Consider the following 13,440-nt stretch of genomic DNA (forward strand, 5'->3'; position numbering starts at 1 on the left):
CGGCATCAAGCAGACTTACTGTTAGGCAACTTGACCTGGTGTAACCGCTGCCACATAGCAACCCAATGAAATATTTATTGGTGGTTCTTACTGCTCTGTGGAGCCCTCCCCTCTCCCATATCCTTTCTTCCCAATCTCACTTTTCTTGCTCCTTTACCATCAAATCTTTGCCCTTGGTACTCAGTACATCAGGGTGAATTATACATACTTGCTTCTGAAATGAGGCTAGAAAATCAAAATATTTGTCCTGCCAAGGAGAGAAAAATGCTCCAAACCCAACTGAAAAAAATCACCCATAAGAGAGACACTTTAAACTATGAAATTCAAACAGTTAATGATATTTTTTTCAGGCTTCCAAAATCAAAATGAAAAATGTCATGTAACACATACTGACAACTTGGATTTACAAGCTGCAAATTTCATATGAGTGAAATAACTAAACACTTTTTCTCCAGATCATATAATTCACACTTCTAGCAACTCCTGATTATGCATTTGTCCCACGTCTGATAGAGGACTGGGAATTTACAAATAAATACCAAAACCTGAGTAGGGCAAATCCACCTCATAGCAGACTTAAAAATCTATTACACTTGGTATATAGCAGCTTTATACATATTTGCCAAAATCTGATATGATCCAAATGTCCTTCAACCAGTGAATGGATAAACTGTGGTCTAGCCACACAATAGAACACTACTCAACAATAAAAGGGCTTCCCTGGTGGCTCAGATAGTAAAGAATTTGCTTGCAATGTAGGAGACCTGGGTTTGAGCCCTGCGTTGAGAATATCCCCTTGGGAAGAAAATGGCAACACATTCCAGTATTCTTGCCTTGAGAATTACATGGACAGAGGAGCCTGGTGGGCTACAGTCTGTGGGATCTCAAAGAGTTGGACATGACTGAGTGACTAACACTTTTCTTTCAGCAATAAAAAGGAACAAACCATGGATACACACACAACCTTGTGCAAGAAATCTCAAATGCATTATACTAGGTGAAAGAATCCAGACTCGAAAGGCTACAAACTACTTTAACCCATTCATATGACATTCTAGAAAAGGCAAAACTATAGGGATGGAAACCAGATCAGTGGTTGCCAGACGCTGGGTGTGGAGGAAGGGGGATGACTGTAAACGAAGCAGAAGGATTTCTAGCAGTGATGGGACTGATCTGTGTATTGTGGTGGTGGTTACACAGCTGTCTACATTTATCACAATTAACAAAACTGTACACTAAAAAGGACAGATTCTACTCTGTAAATTAGACCTTAATTTTAAAAAGTCAATTTATGGCAGGAAAAAATTAAACAGTGATTTTCTTCGGGAGGGAGACTAGTGACTGGGGAAGAGGCTTGGGGGGTGATGGGAACAATCTAGACCCTGAACGGGTTTTAGGCTGCACATATGTATGCATTTGTCAGGTCTCCAAGACTGTGTACATTTAACATTTGTGAGTTTCACTGTACATGAAGTTTATATTAAAAAAAAAAAAAATCCCAGAAAGCAAATACATTAATGGCATGCATGCTGAAGTGCTTGAAAGGGAATGGACTGATGCTTGCAATTTATTTTTAAATACATCAAAAACCAGATGGATAAATGGATAAATGATCACAGACAGGTGCATAGATATGCAAATTAAATGGATTAATAGATGAGTAAAGATGGATAGGTACATAGATAGGAGATAAAAAAAGCATGTAAATCCTAATGGTGGACTCTAAACAGCAAGTATAATGGTGATCATTTTAAATTCTTTAATTTTGCTGTATGTCTGAAAATCATAATGAAATGGGGAAAACCAATTATGAAGAATTAAAATATATACATAACACAGTGAAGATTTTAAAGGATTTAATAAAAACATATCCCAGCTTAAAAAGCTGTTAGGTACCATTTTCCCCATGAGTATTCTTTCTAGTCATGTAACATATCAGATTAAAAACTTGTAAATTATGCCACAAATGCGGAGAGCTGTGCCTGTCACTTCACAGTTTGCTCAACTATAAATTTGAATTAGACACATAAGGGTAAACATGGGCTCTGCTTACACTTCTGATAAGAGAAAATTGACTCTTAAAGAATGGCTTCCTAATTCCCTACCACTGTTATTAACTCATATACAGGATGCTAGAACTGATGCAAAAGGGAGAAACATTCTAAATTTTATTCCCAGTGAGATAATCCCAATGCCCTGCAAAGGTGGAGCTGGCGAGTCAAGGAACTGGAAAAGTCCAGCTCTCTGTACTAGTGATTCATCTTGTTATCTTCCTTTAGAGCCACACTGGAGCCTTTGCCCTCTCAGGGGTAATTTACCAGTCTCAGGTTCTGTTCTAGGCTGGACTTCCAACCTGTTCCTCCTGCTACTGATGCTGCTGCTAAGTCGCTTCAGTTGTGTCCAACTCTGTGCAACCCCATAGACAGCAGCCCACCAGGCTCTGCCATCCCTGGGATTCTCCACGCAAGAACACTGGAGTGGGTTGCCATTTCCTTCTCCAATGCATTAAAGTGAAAAGTCAAAGTGAAGTCGCTCAGTCATGTCTGACTCTAAGCGACCCCATGGACTGCAGCCCACAAGGCTCCTCCGTCCGTGGGATTTTCCAGGCAAGAGTACTGGACTGGGGTGCCATTGCCTTCTCCGAACCTGTTCCTATCAGTTAATAACAACTACTGGTTAGAACTCATGTCTAAGGAGTTGGAACTTTCTCTTATGAAGGGGCACTGTTATAATGACACTGCTTTAAAATCTACAAGTCTGCACAGCTGACCAGAAGGCTGATAAATAGATGCTTTCATTTCAAATGCCCTTGTTGTGGCTGCTTTCAGGTTAGCTGTAGTGCCCCCCGCCTCCGCCCCGCCCACACACACAGAGGTCAGGTATACAGAGCTCAGCCACAGAGAAAATTGGCTTTGTCTCTTGGAATCAAGAAGAACACTTTGTAAAATGTTTTACTAGGGGCTGAAAGAGATTTTCTACCAAACAACAAAGAAGCAATTATCATGGGTGGGGACAGGGGAACTTTAATGGCTTTACTATAAGCTGGGAATCAATCTAAATGTCCCAACATACATATATGGTAAATAAATAATGGTTACTCTAAGCAGGCTCTTATATAATGATAACGAACACTTCATGACATAGGAAACATGGGAAATCTCCTGATTTACTGTGGTCGTGGTAGAAGGCGGTTTTGATCCATTTTTACCCTTAGCTGTGCCTTACGGTAGTTACATGTACTAACGTCTCAGTATCAGTATGCTTTTTCATAACTATAATCTCAAAATGATTTGCCTATAAATTAGAATTGTCAGGCATACAAAATAATAACAGAGAACACTCAGTTAACTTTCCATTTCAGGCGAAAACATATTATTTTAATAGAAGTATGGCCCATACAATATTTGGGACATGCTAGTATTAAGAATATATTCTGTTATTTGGAAGCCTAAATATAAATAGAAACTTGAAAGTGTTCGTGGAAAGCTTTTAAAACTTTATTAAGGGGAACTTCCCTGGTGGTCCAGTGGTGAAGACATTGTGCTTCCAATGTAAGGGGGCACAGGTTTGAGCCCTGGTCAGGTAACAAGGATCCCACATAGAACTAGGACCTGATATGCCACATAGTGTGGCCAAAAAAAATAAAACCAAAACCCCAAAAGTATTAATTGATGCTTTCAAAAGTCTCAGTTTTCCAGTGTTGTCAGAATTATTTGAGGATAGGAACTAATGCTGAGAACTGGGTTTTCTGGCTTCCAGCCTGGACTTTAGGTTTACTAGACGGTAAGCTCCATGGGTTGGAGAAGGCGATGGCAGCACACTCCAGTGTTCTTGCCTGGGGAATCCCAGGGACGGGGGAGCCTGGTGGGCTGCCATCTATGGGGTCACACAGAGTTGGACACGACTGAAGCGACTTAGCAGCAGCAGCAGCAGCAGCAAGCTCCATGGGTAAGCTCTACAGGGAAAAAGCTCTGGTGTCTAGCTCAGTATTTTGAACAAGATAAGCTCTCAAAATTATACCTGGAGAAAGTAAATGAAAGAATGCCTGAACTCCAGACAGTCCTCGCAGGCTATCTCATTTCTGGGAGAATTCAGTTTTCCCTGTATTGAGTAATGACCCCATATTTTCCCCTAAGTCTCCATGGAGTCTCCATCTTTTTCATATTCTCTAGTGAATAGATGGATCCTGAAAAGGGGCTTCCTGCTGGCCCAAAAAGTAAGTCAGCAAAGCTTGTCCATATCTTGAGGGACATTACTGGAACATTCTGTCTACAGCAAAGGCTGACAGCTTGAGCTGAGCTGACCTGAGCCAAGCTGAGCCAAGTAACTTTGCGCTAAGACACAGTCCTGCCCTTCATCTGCTCACTCTGCTCGCCTTTTGCCCTTTTTATTTCTGGGGTGTAGGATCACTGCCTAGGCTTGAAAACTCAAACCTGAAAACACTTGTTTAGCTTTGTCAACAGATTAAAGAAGAATCTACATCCCACCAACAGTTTCCATGAATTGTGCCCACCCTTATTCAATCTGATTTTATTTTTGGCCTCTTCTATTTCTACTTCCTTACCTACCATTCTCACTACCCTCCCAATATATTTCTAATTTCCATGGCAAGCTTTTAAAATTTTGTTCCCTTTTGTTGTCCATTCAGAAGGTATTTCTCCAAAAACCACATAAAATATTAAATTCCTTAGAAGAACTTGTGTTAACTATGTCTTGCTATACAAAACTGCCTTTTGGAATTCATGAACATCAGTAATAATAACTATCATTCTTTTTATCATATTTTTGTATCAGTGAGAGACAGATACTGTGAAAACAAAGAAGCAATGTTACCTGTTCCTCATTTATCATACGCATTGCTGAATAGGTAAGGTCTGTATCTGTCTCAAGACTAACCAGGTTATCCTCAAGTCTAATTGCAAAATTCACTCTTTCAGGTAGAACAGGGTCCAGAGAGAGAGCTGAATGTGCTAAGAACTATTCTAAGTACTGGGAGAAAGAGAAGGAGGAAGTTTGGAAAGACATTAGAACAGGAATATGAAAAGGGAACATTTGATAGGCAATGTGGACCAACAGCAAAATCACAAGTGACATCGGTTCAAGATGGTAATTAATGGCTCAGAATGAAAGTCAGAAAATAGATCACCTGCTCCATGATTTTACAAGTGAAATAAGCCCAGTGAGGAGTGACCTGCTAATAGCAAGTTGAGCTAGGAGAACTGCTAAGACCAGAATCCAAATATCCCAACTCTATTCAATACTTCTTTCATTTTATGAAACAGTTTCTCCAACTGGCTGCCCAAAAATGAGATAGTACTATGTATGTCACCATAAAATGATGAGTTCTAAGCAAATTGAGAGAAAGTTATAGCCCCTTTATTATTTCCTCCATCATTTATTTTCCTGTAAAAGTTAATTTGTAAATATCATTTATTCATTCATTTATTCTCCTATTGATGGTCCTTATGTGCCAGATATTATTCCAGGTCAAGGGTATACTACAGTTAATTAGATGGGGCTCCTACCTTTACTGAGTCTTATCCTGGAAGGGAAAACCTGCAATAATCAAATAAAGAAACAATATGGTTTCAAATTCAGATAGGTATCAAAGAGGAAATTAATATGACAAGCTAGACAGGAGCTGGGCAGATGAGCTTAAGGATGTATATTAGCAAGGATGACTCCTGAAGGTCCTTCAAAGGAGGTGACATTTGCTTTGATATGTGAATGGGGAGAAGAAACCTTTATGCAAAGACCAAAGGAAATTTGTTCCAGCCAAAGGGAAAGAGTTTGGTGTTTATAGAAAGAGGTCAATGTGACTGCAAGTGATAAACAAGAAAGAGGCATTTCAAAGCCTAGCTCATGGAGGTAGGAAGAGGCCAGATCATGATGGTCCTGAAAGATCATTAAGAAAAAGGATTTTACTCCAAAGTCCATGGAAACTCTTTACAAGACTTGATCTCTGTACAGTTTAAGAAGTTTACTTTCTGTGGAGAATGACTGCAGAAGAACAACAGTGGATGTGGAAGCAATTGCTGGGGTCCAAGTTAAAGACGAGGGTGGGTTAACCAGGCTGGTGGCAGTGCAGGAAAGGAAAGCCCAGATTCCCAGCTTCAAGATAAATTTTAGTGGTGGAGCCAGCAGGATCTCTTACTGGTTCCATGAGGGGAAACAAGGAAAAGGGAGAGAATCAAGAATAGATTGTTCTATTTTTGGCTAGGATATCTAGATAAATTATGGTGCCATTTACTTAAAAGGAAAAGTGCCATGGTGATGGATGGAAATTAAAAGTATTTTATATGTCATAGAATGGTTTTGATGCTTACTAGATATCTAATTGGAGATGTCAGGGAGGTGAGAGAAGGAGATATAAATTAGAAGATATAAATTAGATATAAATTTATATTTATATAAATATAAATTACCAGCATAAAGCTGAGCCCTGAGCTCTCTAAAATTTATAGGTGAGGTGGTGGAGAACCACCCAGAAAGAGTTGTTTTTCAAGAAGGAGCAAATGATCAATCACCACATCAAATGAAAGATACAGGCAGATGAGAAAAGAAATGAACTCACATATATGAAATATCAAAGCATTGTTGATATCAACAAAAACAGGGTCAGTAGAAACATTTTTTTAAACGTCAAACAGTGTGGAAAGGTAATTATTAACAGTTATTTTTACATGTTTGTGTTTCCTTCCAAACCTATGCTGTATATAACTACACACACATATACACTGGTCTTTTTGTTTTTAAACATAAAACATAAACAGGATAGGCTCTTCTATACAGTTTTTATTTTTTTTACTTTACATATCATTTTCAAGATTTTTCCTTACTAGTATGTATAGATTTATAACATCATTTTAATGGAGAACTTACTATTTTATTATAAGAATTTAACCTATGCTTTTGATCTTTTCTTATATGTACAAATCGTTATACTGTACTATACATCAATATTTCCCTGAGTACATGCATGAACAATGATGAGTCTTCAAATGAGGGGAGAATCAATGGTCAGAGGAAATTAAGTGCTCACTCCCCAGAGATCAGAGCAAGAATAAGGATCCAAAGCTTCTTTCTGCTGTACCATATTGCCTCTTTTTTATGTCATAAGAATTGATTGGCATTTGGTAGAATTGAGCACAGAAACAAAATTCACAAGCGCTTTTTAACAAATCATGCCTTTTCAATGGTGATGTTTTAGTTGGCTCTCTTATTTACTCTCACATTCATTAAAATAAATATATAAATCAGTATGTTTCTCTTCAAAGTCAGACAAATAAAACAGCTTGAGTTTTGTTGTTGTTGCTGGCTTTTGTTGTTTTTTGCTGTTTTCACTTATTGCTTACTTATTATATCTTAAGTTGCCCAAGAGTTCAACAGAATCTGTGGCTCTAAAGTTCCCTTCTTAAGACATGTTACAGACCAAATGTTTGCGTTTCTGCAAAATTCGTATGTTGAAACCTAATACTCAACGTGATGGCATCTAGAGGTCTGGTCTTTGGAACATAATTAGGTCATGAGGGTGGAGCTCCTATAAATGAGATTAGTGCTATTATAAAAGAGATCCCAGAGTGCTCCCTTGCCTCTTCTGCCAGGTGATATTACAGTAAGAGGATAACTGTCTATGAACCAGGAAGTGGGCTCTCACCAGACAAGAAATCTGCCATCACCTTGATCTTGAACTTGATCAAGTTCATCACCTTGAACTTCCCAGCCTCTAAGACAAGAGGAAATAAATTTCTGTTGCTTGCAAGCTACCTAGTCTATGATATCTTGTCCTAAGCAACCTGAACTAAGACCAGACCTATCTAGAAATTCAGAATGTTGTTTTCATTCCATTTTCATTTCATCACCCGCTGTTGTAGAAGCTCATACCTTCAGTCAGTTCAGTTCAGTTCAGTTGCTCAGTCGTGTCTGACTCTTTGCGACCCCATGAATTGCAGCACGCCAGGCCTCCCTGTCCATCACCAACTCCCAGCGTTCACTCAGACTCACATCCATCGAGTCAGTGATGCCATCCAGCCATCTCATCCTCTGTCGTCCCCTTCTCCTCCTGTTCCCAGTCCCTCCCAGCATCAGAGTCTTTTCCAATGAGTCAACTCTTTGCATGAGGTGGCCAAAGTACTGGAGTTTCAGCTTTAGCATCATTCCTTCCAAAGAAATCCCAGGGTTGATCTCCTTCAGAATGGACTGGTTGGATCTCCTTGCAGTCCAAGGGACTCTCAAGAGTCTTCTCCAACACCACAGTTCAAAAGCATCAGTTCTTCAGCGCTCAGCTTTCTTCACAGTCCAACTCTCACATCCATACATGACCACTGGAAAACCATAGCCTTGACTAGATGGACCTTTTTTGGCAAAGTAATGTCTCTGCTTTTCAACATGCTATCTAGGTTGGTCATAACTTTTCTTCCAAGGAGTAAGCATCTTTTAATTTCATGGCTGCAGTCACCATCTGCAGTGATTTTAGAGCCCCCCAAAATAAAGTCTGACACTGTTTACACTGTTTCCCCATCTATTTCCCATGAAGTGATGGGACCAGATGCCATGATCTTCGTTTTCTGAATGTTATAAGTCAACTTTTTCACTCTCCACTTTCACTTTCATCAAGAGGCTTTTAGCTCCTCTTCACTGTCTGCCATAAGGGTGGTGTCATCTGCATATCTGAGGTTATTGATATTTCTCCCGGCAATCTTGATTCCAGCTTGTGCTTTTTCCAGCCCAGCGTTTCTCATGATGTACTCTGCATATAAGTTAAATAAGAAGCTCATACCTTAGAAATACTAAATAAACTAAGAAAATAATAAAGGTTTTACATCTGACTTCTCCTTCAAGTGACTGAAGTGACAAAAATCCATAATCTACCCTACCCCTGTCCTAATTCCTCTTCCTATGTTTACATGGTCATTACTGTATTTGTTGTTTGTTCTTTTCTTCAACTTATCCTGTTTCCTCCAGGCTTCATTTCCTGTTGAGACTGTTGTCAGTGGAAAACTGGTTAAAAACATAAGAAGAGCTAGAATGACCATTCCCCACACCACCACCACCACCATGTCCTCACCTGCAGCAGCCTCTTCCTCAAAACTCAAGAGCCCTGAGCCTATTATTTATCCTTAAAAATCTTGATATTTTGGTTTGGAGACTAAGACATAGAGAAAAATCATGCTTGATCCACCCAGGGGAGGGTGACTGACACACTGAAACCAGCATTCAGGTCAGGGTAAGACCGAGGCCAAATTATGAAGGTGCTGACACCTGCCTTCCCACCTTGCCCATCTCAGGGATGACAACCTGGGGTACCCTTCGGATGCATTTTTGTTGGCCCCATGCATATGTTTAAACTTTCAAATCACTGGCCAACATTTCAAATTGAGAAATGTCCTGTGAAAGTCCAGACTTGCCGGTTCTGAAGTGGCAGGCCCGAGCCAGCTCACCAACATGATGCTGCTGGGCAGTGGCTACTCCCACACACGTGGCAGGGGCTCTCCCCTCTGTCCTGTGCCCACTGATCTTCCATCTGGCCCATCATACTTGTTTCTTATCTCCAATCCACTGTGGGCATGTGAGTTTATAACTTTCAAAATGAAAGGCTGCCAAGTGCTCTCTAATAAAGATTTGGCAACTTTTCCAAAGTAGCTTTAAAAACTACTTTTTGAATTCACTCCTGTCTATGAGGGATTTGGGTCATGACCCAAACTCTCCCATCAGAGAACCTAGCCGTATACAATCTGACTCTCTGGTTTCTGATCATTCAGACATCTAGGAGTGTGAAAACAAGACAGAAAAGAAGGGAAGGCGGAGGACTTAGTGGCATCTGTACCCACACACTCCTGTCTCTGCTACACTCCCAGCCATCCTGCCATTCTACCTGCATCACACGTTGCAAACTTACAGCTGAAATGCTTCTCCCAAGAGTCTACACAATCTAGCAGGGTTTGCAAAGGCACAGAAATGCTATCAAAAGCTGAAGCCAGGACTTTGCTATAGCAGTCACATTTCATAACTGGTGAAAGGTGGTTAAAGAAGGTCATCCAGAACAAGAGAGCCCCCCAACATGCCTGTTGAGCACTACGTCCACATCCTCTCTGCTTATCATCAGACCCAAGTCCACACTGCTTCCAGAAGAACACAAGGCATTCTCAAGATATCTGGTAACTACCTTTATTCACTGGTGAGATCCTGCGAGGCAAGTGTGTAGTCATCAGGGTTATGACACATGCTGAGAACACACAGCCTCGGGTTCCTGCCCCCCAGAAGACTGCCCCTCTCGTCCAAATGAACATACCCAGAATCTTCCCACAAGCCCAGTCACTGAGCACAAGCCCAGGAATGTTGTTATAAAACTGTACTTCACAGAATAAAGTGAAATCATGAAGTTAGCATCAATTTCAGACCAGAAAGCAGAAAACTAACCTACCAGAGAAAGCAGTCCAGGGGAACCCCAATTGCAATGAGGGCATGTGAGGTGAGAAGAACTGGGGCAGCAGCCGGAACAGGAAGCACTTGTACTCTACAGGGTAGAAGGAATGTGGAAGAGGCAACGCTGCAGTTCATGCCTGGGAACAGGGCAAGATGGAGCGCAGACACTCCTGAGCATCTATTTCTAACTGAATAAGGTTTCTTTACTTTCAAAGGTCCCCTGGGCAGATCAGGTGTGTGCAAGCAACTTATAAATGGTTTGCTTCAGAATTAAGAAATAGACTAAACTAATGTGCTGGTCGTCTCCATAGATCAGTGATATGTCAATCTACAGTGAAGATAAACTGATTCTGAAATTATAAAGTGAATCCATGGGAAATGGGGTGTGCCTGATAAATAGATGTATACAACTTTTCAGGAACATGACCACTATGTACAACAAAGTACTCCTGTACTCTCACTTTACTTCATCACATGGCCTTTTTAAAATTAGTTTTTATTGGAATGTAGCGCATATACACGCTCAACTGCTTTACAATGTTGTATTCATTTCTGCTGTACAGCAAAGTGCATCAGCTTTATGTATACATGTGGAAAAGTGCTAAGTCGTTCAACTGCATCCAACTCTTTGCAACCCCATGGACTGTAGCCCACCAGGCTCCTCTATCCATGGATTCTCCAGGCAAGGATACTGGAGGGGGTTGCCATGCCCTCGTCTACTGGATCTTCCCGATCTAGGGATCAAACCTGCATCTCTTATGTCTCCTGCATTGGCAAATGGGTTCTTTACCTCTAGTGCCACCTGGGAAGGCCATGTATACATACATTGCCTCTTTTCTGGATTTCCTTTCCATTTAGGTCACCAGAGAGCACTGCGTACAGCCCCCTGAGCTATACAGTAGGTTCTCATGAGCTATCTAGTTTATACATGGTATCAACAGTGTGTATACACACACACACACACAATGGCATATTCCTCAGCCATAAGAAGGAATAAAACTGGGTCATTTGCAAAGATGTGGATTGACCTAGAAACTGTCATACAGGGTGAAATAAGTCAGAAAGAGCGAAACCAATATCGTATATTAATGCATATATGTGGAATCTAGAAAAATGGTATAGATGACCTTGTCTGCAAAACAGAAATAGAGACATAGACCCAGAGAACAAGCATATAGACACTAAGAGGGGAAGAGGGTAGTGAGATGAACTGGGACATTACATGGTCTTCACCCTTGAGGCCAAAAGAAAAATTCCTATCATCTGAAAATCAAATCCTGGATACAATGGGCGCCAACCAGGATTACCAAGAAATCTGAGCTTACCTTTCTTCCTTCACAGTTTTGACTTCATCTGATCTTGCCAACTTTCTCTAATCACTTCATTCTCCCTTCTTGTCTGTCTTTTTCCTACACTCCTTTAGCTGTCATTGTACAAAGTTCGAATGCCCTGTTCTAAAATTCCCTTCAGAGGAAATGGCTTATGTATAAGTGTAACAAATGAGCAATTTCTCTGTAAACTAAAGCTTTGAACTTAATTCTGGGCCACACCGACAGAGGACCAATTGCAGTTCTGTATGACTAAGTGATGGGCTCCAAATATATAAAGAACTGTAATGTATACATCTAGAAGGTAAAAGTAGATCCTATGGGTAGAAGTTACAGGCAAGCAGATTTTAGCTCAACACGTTAAATCTCTTCAATTATAGAAATGTTTGCCTTGTCCATTACTCAGCTTTCTGTCATTGGGCATGTTTAACAGATCTGAAAATGATCCTCATACGAATATGATGGAGGGTATGAAAGCTATTGAATCAAAGAGAGAGAAATCTTACTCTAAAGAGCCGATGCTGCTGCTGCTGCTAGGTCGCTTCAGTCGTATCCAACTCTGTGTGACCCCATAGACGGCAGCCCACCAGGCTCCCCCGTCCCTGGGATTCTCCAGGCAAGAACACTGGAGTGGGTTGCCATTTGCTTCTCCAATGCATGAAAGTGAAAAGTGAAAGGGAAGTTGCTCAGTCATGTCTGACTCTTCGCGACCCCATGGGCTGCAGCCTACCAGGCTCCTCCATCCATGGGATTTTCCAGGCAAGAGTACTGGAGTGGGCTGCCATTGCCTTCTCCAGGGAGCCTATGACTGCACAATAAATAAAACGATGTTAATAGCTTTACTGTATTTGAGATACACAGCCATACAACACCCATGCAACAACATGGGTTGATAAGATGAACTTTAGGAAAAAATAAGACAGGATAAGTTGCTCATCCCTGAGACCAGAGCAGAAGGTAATACTATCCTAGATTTGGATAAAAATTGATCTTTATATTTGAAGACAGAAAAGGGATTAGAAAAGATAAGAGATTGAAAGGCCAATATCTTCAAGATAAAATCTAATGGGCAAAGGCAGAAGTTGTGTTTGTATATTAACTATACATGGAGAGGTCATGGGGGCTCTCTGAGTAACAGTTTATATTTTTTGTTTTTAAAAGCCTGCTCTAATGGGAAATGTAGGATTCTGACTTTCTGTTCTGGGGAAGGAGGAGAAGAATGGAAGAAAAGTATCTCCTCTGCCCCCGCCTGTATCTGCATGGGCAGCTAAAGAGCTGTAAAGAACTTTTATTCACAAGAGCTCCTGTAGATAACGCCCTCTTTGACCAAAATGCCACAGGGCTGGCAAAGATTTCTAAGCAGATTAATGAGAGGCTTCTGGGAATGTTAACTCAAGACTGCTGTTTCTCAAATTTAACCTAGGTCTTTTGGAGAAAAGTTGGTGAGTCAAGAACATTATAAGACTCACCCTACCAACTGCTGTAACACTGTACCAACACTTTTCTCCAAACTGTATTATTATTGTATAGCAATGCTATCTTAGAAGTCTGTGGATCCCTGTCATTTGAAAGCTAATCATAACATACTGTTAACATATGGGAATCCAGTCTATTCTTGTTCTCTGTGCTCATGTGCCCCAACTGACCACAGCATTTTCTTAGCACCAAGAGGGTTATTCTTAACAAC

The 13,440-nt window shown here is 40.6% G+C and overlaps 1 protein-coding gene across 5 annotated transcripts in view; it reads right to left on the minus strand.

The window, feature by feature from the left end:
• Positions 1-13,440, minus strand: part of PCSK5 (proprotein convertase subtilisin/kexin type 5) — a 507,422-nt gene that overhangs the window by 445,349 nt on the left and 48,633 nt on the right. The gene's annotated exons all lie outside the window — the stretch shown is intronic.

This window comes from Ovis aries, chromosome 2, assembly GCF_016772045.2.
Source record: "Ovis aries strain OAR_USU_Benz2616 breed Rambouillet chromosome 2, ARS-UI_Ramb_v3.0, whole genome shotgun sequence".
Lineage (NCBI taxonomy): Eukaryota > Metazoa > Chordata > Mammalia > Artiodactyla > Bovidae > Ovis > Ovis aries.